We start from the raw sequence: 10,280 nt of genomic DNA, 5'->3' as shown, positions 1-10,280 counted from the left end.
TACAGTGGAAATGGAAATAAACAACAGAGAATAATTATCTTCACATAATACATCTCATATAGCTCATGGTGTACCGTATTTTTCAGACTATAAGGCACATTTAAAATCCTTTAATTTTCTCAGAAATCGACAGTGTGCCTCATTTATGAATTCTGGTTGTGCTTACAGACCTCGAACCGATTTTATGTGGGACACAGCGCTCACAAATTTGTCAAAAAATGTTTTAGTACGACTTCGGTAAGCTATGAAGCTGCACCGCTTGATGGATTGTCAGAGCATTACAGCTACCGTAGTCAGGAGCCTCGCGGAGTAATCTGGGTCCTAAACTCCGTCCGCTTCAGGTCCCAAAGTCAAACGAACACTGCAGCATCACTGAGAGTTAAAAACTGTCTAAATTCTTTCATCTTTAATGCAATTATCAGTGTTGCTGCTTTACCAGGTGTAACAATTAAGTTTAACATCCAGGCATCCATGAAAACAGCATTTATTACATTTAACAGAGTTAGAAGTTAGCAGGAAGTTAGCTCGCTAGTTTCCACCTAAACATGATATAGCATGTTCTGACTGAGAGACTTCTGAAAAAATTCAAACGTACAGCTCTGCTATCACTTCCAACATAAATGAAGACAGAAAACTAAACAGCAGTGACTTTTGTAGGGTTACTGAAGTTGGACTAGCTGGTATATAATGATGTGCTACGTAATCGCTAGCTATACAGCTATGTTAGCATAGCAGACCCATTCATAGACAAGCGCGCCTTATAATCCGGTACGCCTTATGGTCCGAAAAATAAGGTATTCTTTAATTTAACCAGTTGAACCAGTCTGTCAATTTAAATATATAATGAGTAGCTTCGATAAAATTCTAACTGTGGCTCTTTCTTGTAAAGCACAAAGCCAAAATGGTAAAGTTGGTTCAAGTGAGTAAATTTGAAACTCTAATTTGTTTAAGCTGCATCTCAGGGTCTTTAATTTTCTCTGGGATTTTAGTCGAAGATTAAAGAAGACATTAATGCTTAGACACAGTTCTGTGGGGGAATGCTAAATAGATACATAAAACACAGTGAGCCCCTGTCAGTGATCTTACAATTTATTTATACTTCAAACAAGAAGTGACACAGTCTGCAGAATTCATTTTATTTTCTTCTGCGGCACTCATGTTGTCTCCAGCTGACTTTCCTTTGTTTCCTATTGCGAATGAGAATCAGAGCCCTGTGGCCCTGACAATATTATCTACTTGAAAGGAACACATAATAAAACCATATGCTTTATTTTACACCACATAAAACCTCAATAAAGCTCACTCCAAAAGGCAAAACGAAGTGATTAAAAAATCGAAATGGAATTGGTCGAAATTTTTTCCAAAGCTTTCGTTACCAAATTCAGAGCTGTGTTTGCAGACTCCTTTGTCTGTTGGTGATTAAAGGAAATAAGTTATTGTGAAGTAATTCTCAATAACAAACAGCTCTGCAGCAGGCACAAACTTACACTGCCCACACATGCTAATCTGTGACGGTCTGATGGTGTTTTCTGGAGGAACCTGCTCAATCTTTTGTGGCACATTAGCCAGCCAGCTCTCAGAAAGTAACAAACCTCATTACAGGCTCCCCTGTAATTGTGCTTGAAAAGCCGGCATTATTATTTCTTTGAAACCAGCGGCGTTAAACTAACGACGCGTCAGTTAGACAGGTCAGGCGTCAGCAGTGCTGTGGCAAAGTAGGACATGTAATGCACGCCTTCCAGAAGGAACATCCATCTGCTCATTCACTTTTATCAGCAGGATATGAGGTGTGAGCAAATACCAAACAAAACAGTAAAATTCTGGAGAAAGAAAAACACTCCTCTGAATCTCTTCTTGTTCTTAACAATTTGCCATTTGGTGTGAAAGACAGTTGCAAAGTTTGTAAAAGGAAAAATGAACAAGATGAACTTCATTAATGCGTAAGCTGTTACAACAAATGTTTGGTTGCTCAAAATTCCTTTGCAGTCACTTTTTCTTGTTCTGTTTTGTGACAGTAAAAGGTGAAGAAGCGCTTTTATATCTTTTATCGAAGAAGTGTAAAACATTTTTAGAGGCGTTTGTAAATTGTCCTACCAGCACACCAGATTCATCATCTGAACTATTTCTTTATTTTGATTTAAGCTACATCCACACAGGGAACAGTTTGCTACTCGTGCATCGCTTTGAAGGTGACTGTCAGCTCCCACTGGACTTTCCAGGCTCCAGTTGCCTAGGTAACCCTGTAACATACCACACTACCTTGTCATATGTCAATCAGTGATATCCTTCGCTGTCATTGGTAGTCACTTCAATCGCTCACCTTGAAGCTGATAACAGATTAGCTTACACGCCCCTAGTGTTCTTTTTATGTTTTTCATGTGTGTTTGCCACTTCACTTACTTTTTGTTTACTTTTGTTTGTGTGGATGCAGCTAAGTGTAAACAAATGTGTAGTAGTCTCAGGCAGATATAGAAGTTTTCAACTTTGAGAATATATATTTTTTCCACGGCAGTATCGCCTGCAAGGCATCAAATTAAACATTATTTTCATCAAATGTGGAAGAGCAAAAAATTAGTGAATGTTAATTTCCTGAGCTAATTTGGCTCCAAGCAATTTCTGAAACTTTTATCATCTGTCTCCAGAGGTTTGAATAGATGCAGGGAATTTGAAATTCTTTGTCTGACAGGATTTAAGCTCGGCTCTACTGGTTGTCCAGTTTATCAGAAGATTAAGCTACATTTTGGACGTTCTTTATCATTTGTCTTTGCTGTGTGAATGTAGACAAACGGGGAAGGAAAAACAATCACTAGAACCACGATTACATAAAGGATGCTTCTAATGAGAAGCTTGGAACAGGTTGGAACATGTTATAAGATTAGATCAAGATAAGATGAACTTTATTTATCCCCAAAATTGGGAAGTTATTGCGTCACATCAGGCTAACTATTAAACATATCATATTACAGAAAAGCAGACAGCGACTTGGATGAGGAGGAACCAGGTCATATGAATGACACACTAACAAGCAGAATGAGAGAAGATCAATGAGATTTAAAGCACAGGAAACAGCTGATTGGCTCATCAACGGCAAGCAAGAACACAACTAGACCAGAGTGATGATAATAGTATGATGTAAAGTAAAATTACTAGAAATACATTCACGAAATGTAACTCATTTCTGCCATTAGTAAAACTTTAGTAACAATTCCTTTGTGCTACAATAATATTCATATATCATAATCGCACATTCCCGAGCATTTCTCTTTACTTGCTAACAGTTACATGAACCTTTTTGAGCTAACGGGTCTAAAGCAAGGACAAGAAGAAGAATGTGTTAAAATTAATAAATGTATTCCTAAGATCTAAGCAGACACATTTAGCAGGCTGTTTATGTGCAGTGTTTTCTTATAAAGATAGCACTCATTGTATGCTAACGTGCTAAAAAGGTAACTGGCTTTCAGAGCTCCTCAGACTCCTCAGATTGAAGTTACCCTGTGATACATGCGTATCCAGTCATTTGCCCTTCTCCTAATAATTTCCAGGGACAGCTTCTTAAGAGTTTTTTGATTAAATGTCTTATAAAACGTTGCCTTGCAAAATTTGTACTTGATCTTGTAAATTAGTAAATTATAAAGTCTTTATTAGGGACTATATCAGTGTTGGCGATCTGTATTTTAAAAAAAAGAGGCCTCACTTTTTCCTTGTTGGAGGAGAAAACAGCTGCTATTGAAAAGGCGATGTTTTTGTACTTAATTCAGTGTGAAGTTTTTAACTATGACATCACCTTAATTTGAAAAGACGTTAAAGTGAAATGTGAAATATGCAGCATTGATGATGAGTACTCTTTGTCGGACAACCCTGAAAGCTGTGAAAACTGAACCATGGTCTCGTTTTCAAATGCGGGATCGCCTCCGTTGTGTAATCAATATGTAGACTGTGTGGCACAATTGTGTCAATGTTGCTTCAAGCTCACACTGTTAGACTGATTACTCCCAATGGGCCTCTTTCCCTAAAAGTAATTACACTTTTGTATTGTTCAGTTTTGGGGGTGGGTTAAAACTTGCCATTATTACAGATGTTTGTGTAGACGTCTGCAGAGACTCCACCTCTGTCTCAGTTTAGTTTAGCTCATTTTTGCTGAGTTGTAGTTTGTTTGAAGCAAAATTCTGCTATAAGACATTTTCCAAAGGCCAGGAGAGTCAACAGATGTCTTATCTCCCAATGCAGCCCTTTAACGACGAAGATGTTAGGATTCAGCACTTTCAGTTTTTGTCTGCTTATCTTGAAGTTGGAACTGTTAACCTGTGGGGCCAGACGGATGCCGTTCCAACCGTCTACTTTCAGTTTGTCAGAGGATGTCTTCATCACTCAGTTTGTAACGTTGAGAAACTGACAGTCATGCTCGCTTTCCGCAGAAGCTAGCCAGGTTTGTGTTTGAGTAAAAATGGGAAGAGCTCCAAACTGTTTTTATTTTTTTCCTCAAAATTCCTCACATTGCTGCTTTTGCTACTGTTTATGTTTGCAGGTGAACTGTAACACTTTTTTCAGTGCCGGCAGCGACTGAGTTGTTCTGCTTTCAGAAAAGAAGCAGGAGAAGTGAGACTGAAATTGAAAACAATTTCCGAACAAAACCAGGACTGATGTGCAGCGATATTCAGGTTCCCCCTTCATCTTTTTACTTTAGGTTTCTGTATCAGAGTGACACAGCTGGTAGTACACAGACATCCGTCTTTGTTCTGTCAAATGCAAGAAATTGGAATTTAGACTCACCTTACAATGGCAATCAGTTTTTACCCTGCAGCTTTAAAAATTAATATAAACTTAAGAGCTCTAACATGAGGGAATGCTCAGTATTTATTTGTTTTGCTTGAAATGTTAATGGAGCTGTGTGATTGTGGATGACTAAGACTGGCCAAAATTAACTGGCAGCACTCTAAGTCTCCCTGTTTGGGGCCATGTAGGTGCTTAATAAGCAGCTTTTTAGTGCTTATCAATGTGCAGCGTTTCATATGAAAACATATGTTGTACTATCAGTAAGTGTATTTCATCTCTAATCTTATGAATGAACATTTACAGTACTGTGCAAAAGTCTTAAGTCGCCATTCATTCCTTTATATTTTGCTTGGAGGACGTACAGCGTATAAGGAAAAGCAGTTTGTACATTGATTTTGAAAGTCAGCATTCATTCTCTAACAAAGCCTGAACACACTCCCGATCACTGTGGATCATTGCCACATTGAAAAATGAAGGGGCTGTTTGATAAGATCCCCAAAACCACTGCCTGAAATGCAGACCTGAACCATTACAGAGCCTCCACCATGTTTTACAGATAGCTGTATATACTCACTGTTGTACCTTCAGACATATTGAAGATGATTTAAATCAAATTTGGATCCATCACCCCATAAGACCCCATTGTCTCTTTTGGCCCAGATCTTGTCTAATTCAGGGTATTTTCTCCCTGTTTCCCTTCTATAAAGCCAACCTGAGGTCCTTTGTGATGATTAGATGGATAAGATGAAGGGCCAGATGTACCTCTCAAGTCTGTCAGGTCTTTCCGCTTTCTTAAGGACATGACTTTCAGAAACTGTTTACTGTTCTGCTATAGATATATTTTTTTAGGCCTCCCACTTCTGTTTTTTGCACAGTACTGTATGTCTACTTATAACCAGACTCTATACATGTACATGGTGCTTATGAGTTCCAGACTGGGGTCTTTAAAGACATACAAAATTGTATTACAGCAAGATCGCGAAATTATTTAAAGTCTTTATTTATACTTGTTCTTACAATTGAAACTACAGCACAACATTGAAGAAGAAAAGGTAAACGGAGCAGTAACAGAGTCTGAGCTCTGTTTTGTGTGGGATTTTCGAAACACCGATATGAATGAGCTATCATCATGTCCTCACTACATTCTCCCACCAACCAGCAGCACCTTTGCTGTCCCTGCCTTGTCAGACACTGGTTCTCTAGCGAGTTGTGACGAACTGTCATGTGCGTGACTAAACCGGCTCAGCAGCCCGCTGTTGGTTGGAGAAATCACTCAGCCATTACGGCCCCTCAGTTTCTGTGAAAACAGCTTCAGGCAGGAGATTTGGACAGACCAAGAGATAGAGAGAGACTGTTTTCACTGCAGTGGGAAGCATGGTTGATGCGTCTCCCTAACCCCTTGCAAACAGCATGCCAACACAAGTCTGAAACAGCACCTTCTCTATCCACTTGTAAATTCACCAGCTCGGCAGCACAGGAAGGGAATGTAAATTAGGTGTGACTAACAGCAAGATGGGAATCCAGGCAGTTTTTCCCCTCCTCTCTTGCTGTTCTCCCCTGGCTACTGAGGGCTTTGTACACATCCACTTTCCTGCAGTGCTGCAGGCTGTCAGCTTGGTTTCACATGCAGAATGACTTGAGCTGGTGCATAAGCTGAGGCCAGATATGGTAAAGAAGATAAAAGGGCAGATCTGCTGAACTGGAGTAGCATGAAAAAGGCTACAGGATTTGTGATTAATTGGGTGCCCTTTTTCTCCTTCTTCAAAAGCCACTGGACCAGCGTCATACTTACTGAGATATGGGAAACACCACTGCCATTTTTGACTTCCCTAAAACATTTGAGCTTTGTTAACCAGCTCAAATCATTTATGTGTGATGCAAAACCCAAAAATCAGCCAAAGATGCAGTCAAAGAAAAACAGCCAGGCAATGACGGAATTATAACAACCAGATTGAAAACTATTAAAAAAAATAATGTTCATTGATCACTTTCTGGTGCGTGAGTGCACTTACAGGCTGCACTATTTTGGCCCAAATCATTGAGCAACAAACCATTTCAGTGATCAAGCAAAAATCCCCTCTCAGTGCAGGCAGACGCAAGTTTGCCCCTCGTAGCGATGCTGGTGACTTTTCCTTTTTCATATCTATGTTGTTTGATTGTGATCAAACAACAGTTTCTCGTAAACCCAGTGCAGTTCTTATCTGGCACTGTTTATCCATTTGCTAAACCACGATAATTTAAAGGAAAGACACAGTTTGACATCTTCAAGTTAAAAATCGAAAGAAAAATTAGGACTTTTTTTGTCATGTTAGTCTAGAGGTTTTTAAATCTTTGATAACATAAAGTAATAAAGGAGAAGTTTGGACTTTACCCTGGATAACGCATTGGTGGCTCGCATATGTTCAAATCGCCTTGCGAGGCAGCTGGATTCGATCACATAGATCACAAGAGAGTCCTTCATCCCAAGGCTCTAGTTCTGTGTTTGTGGCTGAAACCCGGTCAGTACAGTCCAGTCAGCTTTCAGTGAGGAACTAGTGGTCAGTCAGTTCAGCCATGTTTTAGGCGCAACAGCAGATAAAAAGGTTCCTCCAACCATCTATTATTGTAACTTGCATTTGGCTCCAAATGACTTTATGTGGGAACATCTTACAAAAATGATATCAATTGGCTAATGATAAACTTCATAGAGTTCAAAGTTACTCGAACTTTTGGATTATTTTTGATTTTCCTGGCTTCCCGCGTCGTCTGGTTTATTTCGTTGGCGTCTCGCGTCAGGGTAACATTCAAAAAGAGGGCTGGGACTTTTTATCTTGCATAAAGTGACTTAACAAATGGGTTACTACTAACGAGTTCAGCAACCTTTAAGCTCTTCAAATGGTCCTCTAAGAAGCTAGATTTTAAAAAAATCCAGTTTAAAAATTTTATTTTTGTTTTATCCTTTGTGCTGAAAACATACAAAACTGTGACTCAGAAACAAAGATTAATATCCAACCACAATTTCTGTGTACAGTCACAGCCCCGCTCTCCAAGCACTATGCCTGTCATAGACTCTGCACTGGTTATGGTGAGATCCCAGTGGGGAGGAGATACTGTTGAAGGTGTTATATTCAATCACAGCGCTGATGGTTTTCCACTTTCCTTTTCAGCGGTGTCATCGTTTGTAGGCATAAAGTAATTTCCTCTTGTCAAACTGTCTTCATAAGGTGTGTCAACATGTGGTTAATGTGTATATGCATAGCTGTTCTAAGGTTTATTATTCAGGTGCACTGGGATCTGTGTGTAATAAAAAGACACAATAAGAATACCAAAATCAGCCTTTTTTTTTTCTATCTTTGAGTGCGTAGGCAGTTACTCTCACAGAAAGAGAAACAGCAACCAGCCAATTATTCTTGCGATTATTATTGCAAGGGAGCGGATGGGCCTGCATGTTATTGATGTCAGGAAGGATGTCAATGGACCTCCATTTCAATCCAATAAATACTCTTTGCACTGCTGCCCCTGGATTTTCAAGGGGGGTTATGCAAGAGTGCTTTCCATCGACGGTGAGCCGCGTTCTCCCATTGCACGTAATGGGAATAGTATGCACGCAGTCATATTTGTTAATACGTAAGGAAAGTATCCAAGTGCGGTGCGTATCTGTCTTTCTGGCACAGTATGTTTTACAGGGCTGGAGCTGGCCCTCTGCAGACAATCGGTGCTTATTTTATGGCCTCCTCCCCAGCTGCAGCGTGTGGGCAATAAACCTTTCTCCAGCAATCTCCAAACAGTGCAGCAATCAATGGGAAATTATCTCAGCCAATCGATGGGCCAGGCTTTCTGTTCCTCCCTCTGTCTACCTCTCCTGCTGTCCTCCTGTATGTATCCCCTTTCCCCCGTACACCCACCCTCCCCCCACACTTCTCCTCCTCATCCCTTCTGTCTCATTTTTGCTGTGTCTCTGTTTTTTCCACCCACTCCCTCTCCCCCAGCCCCCTCTCACTTGCATTTCCTCTAGCTCTCTCAGCTCTGCTGCGCCTATTTTGAAATGCGACAGCTCAGCAGCTCCATTAACAAAAGTCGCCTTCACACATGGAGCATGTCACATTACCGGACCGACTTTCCTGTTGAATATGAGAGTCGAACTTGTTGTGAAGCCCAGCGTCTGTGCTCCTTGTTGCCGTCCTTGGTTTTCTGTGCCCAGTTGCATAAAACGATGTTATTTTTCCATATTTCGCTTCAGGGTGTATTTTAATAGGTTTACAAAATTGCCACTTCTCAAACTCTCAGACTAAGTACCAAGTGGTTTCCAACAGCTAGTCTAAAAGCAAAGTAAATACCGAAGGGTCAAAGAGTTTTTAGTTTTTTTAGACTTTATTCTTCAGATTAACTCTTGAAGGTACTGTTGAAAAAAAAACTTTTTAAAAAAGGCTGAACTGAACAAAAGAAACAGCTTTCATTTTCCTGATTTTATAATCACTATATTTATGTAGGACAGCATGGGGGCAAGGTGATTAGCACTGTTGAAGGCCCTGGGTTCAAATCCACCACCACGCTAGGTGTAGAGCTGTTCTCCCTGTGTCTGGGTGGGTTCTCTCCGGGTACCCCGGCTTCATCCCACAGTCCAAAGAGGTGAGGTGAATTGGTGTTCCTAATTGCCCATAGGTGTAAATGGTAAATGGCCTGTATTTATATAGCGCTTTACTAGTCCCTAAGGACCCCAAAGCGCTTTACATATCCAGTCATCCACCCATTCACGCACACATTCACACACTGGTGATGGTATGATAAATGGTTGTGTGTCTGTCTTGGTGCATTCCCGAATAAGGTGAAAATTCTGAGTTCCCAGTCGGAAATCTTTTGTGGAACTCAACTTGGAAAGTCGAGTGGGAAATCCGAGTAGACCATCATACCCTGAGTTAGCAATCCAAGATGCTGACACTGAATGTAAACAGTAATCTTTGGATCTGTACTCCCACTGCTGTGTATTTTCGACTGACTTGAGAAGTCACTGAACACACTGACCAGGCTCGATCCGTGAATGCGTTTTTTTAAGCACAAAATAGAAGTATATGCTGTGTTGCTAGGGTTACGTGCATGGCCCTACCTTGCCAAGAACCAAAACAAGTCCTGGAAAGCACCAACTCTGGAATGACGTCATCTTGAGTCCCAACATCTGAGTTCTGACTTATCTAGAACGCATCACCTGGGTTAGCCCCGCGACGGACTGGTAACCTATCCAAGGTGAACCCTTCCTCTCGCCCTGAGGTAGCTGGGATAAATATAAATATATTTGGATATATTTATATTAACACAAGATCAAATGAAGAGCTCTCCTCAGCTCTACAGAGCTTTTCTTTGATATCTTTCCCTAAGAGTTTTGGTTTTCTCTCACCTTCTCTTATCAGAGGTTCTATCACAGCACTCTACTGTGCTCAGAGAAAAGGCTTTTGAAAACAGATTTAAGTTGTTTGGCACATCCATTTTCACACATAAACTCTGGAGAATATTGGGAGAATCGCAGCATTACA

This window comes from Pundamilia nyererei, unplaced genomic scaffold, assembly GCF_000239375.1.
Source record: "Pundamilia nyererei isolate P.nyererei 1_Seehausen unplaced genomic scaffold, PunNye1.0 scaffold00137, whole genome shotgun sequence".
Classification (NCBI taxonomy): Eukaryota; Metazoa; Chordata; class Actinopteri; order Cichliformes; family Cichlidae; genus Pundamilia; species Pundamilia nyererei.
This window is presented reverse-complemented; position numbering follows the sequence as displayed.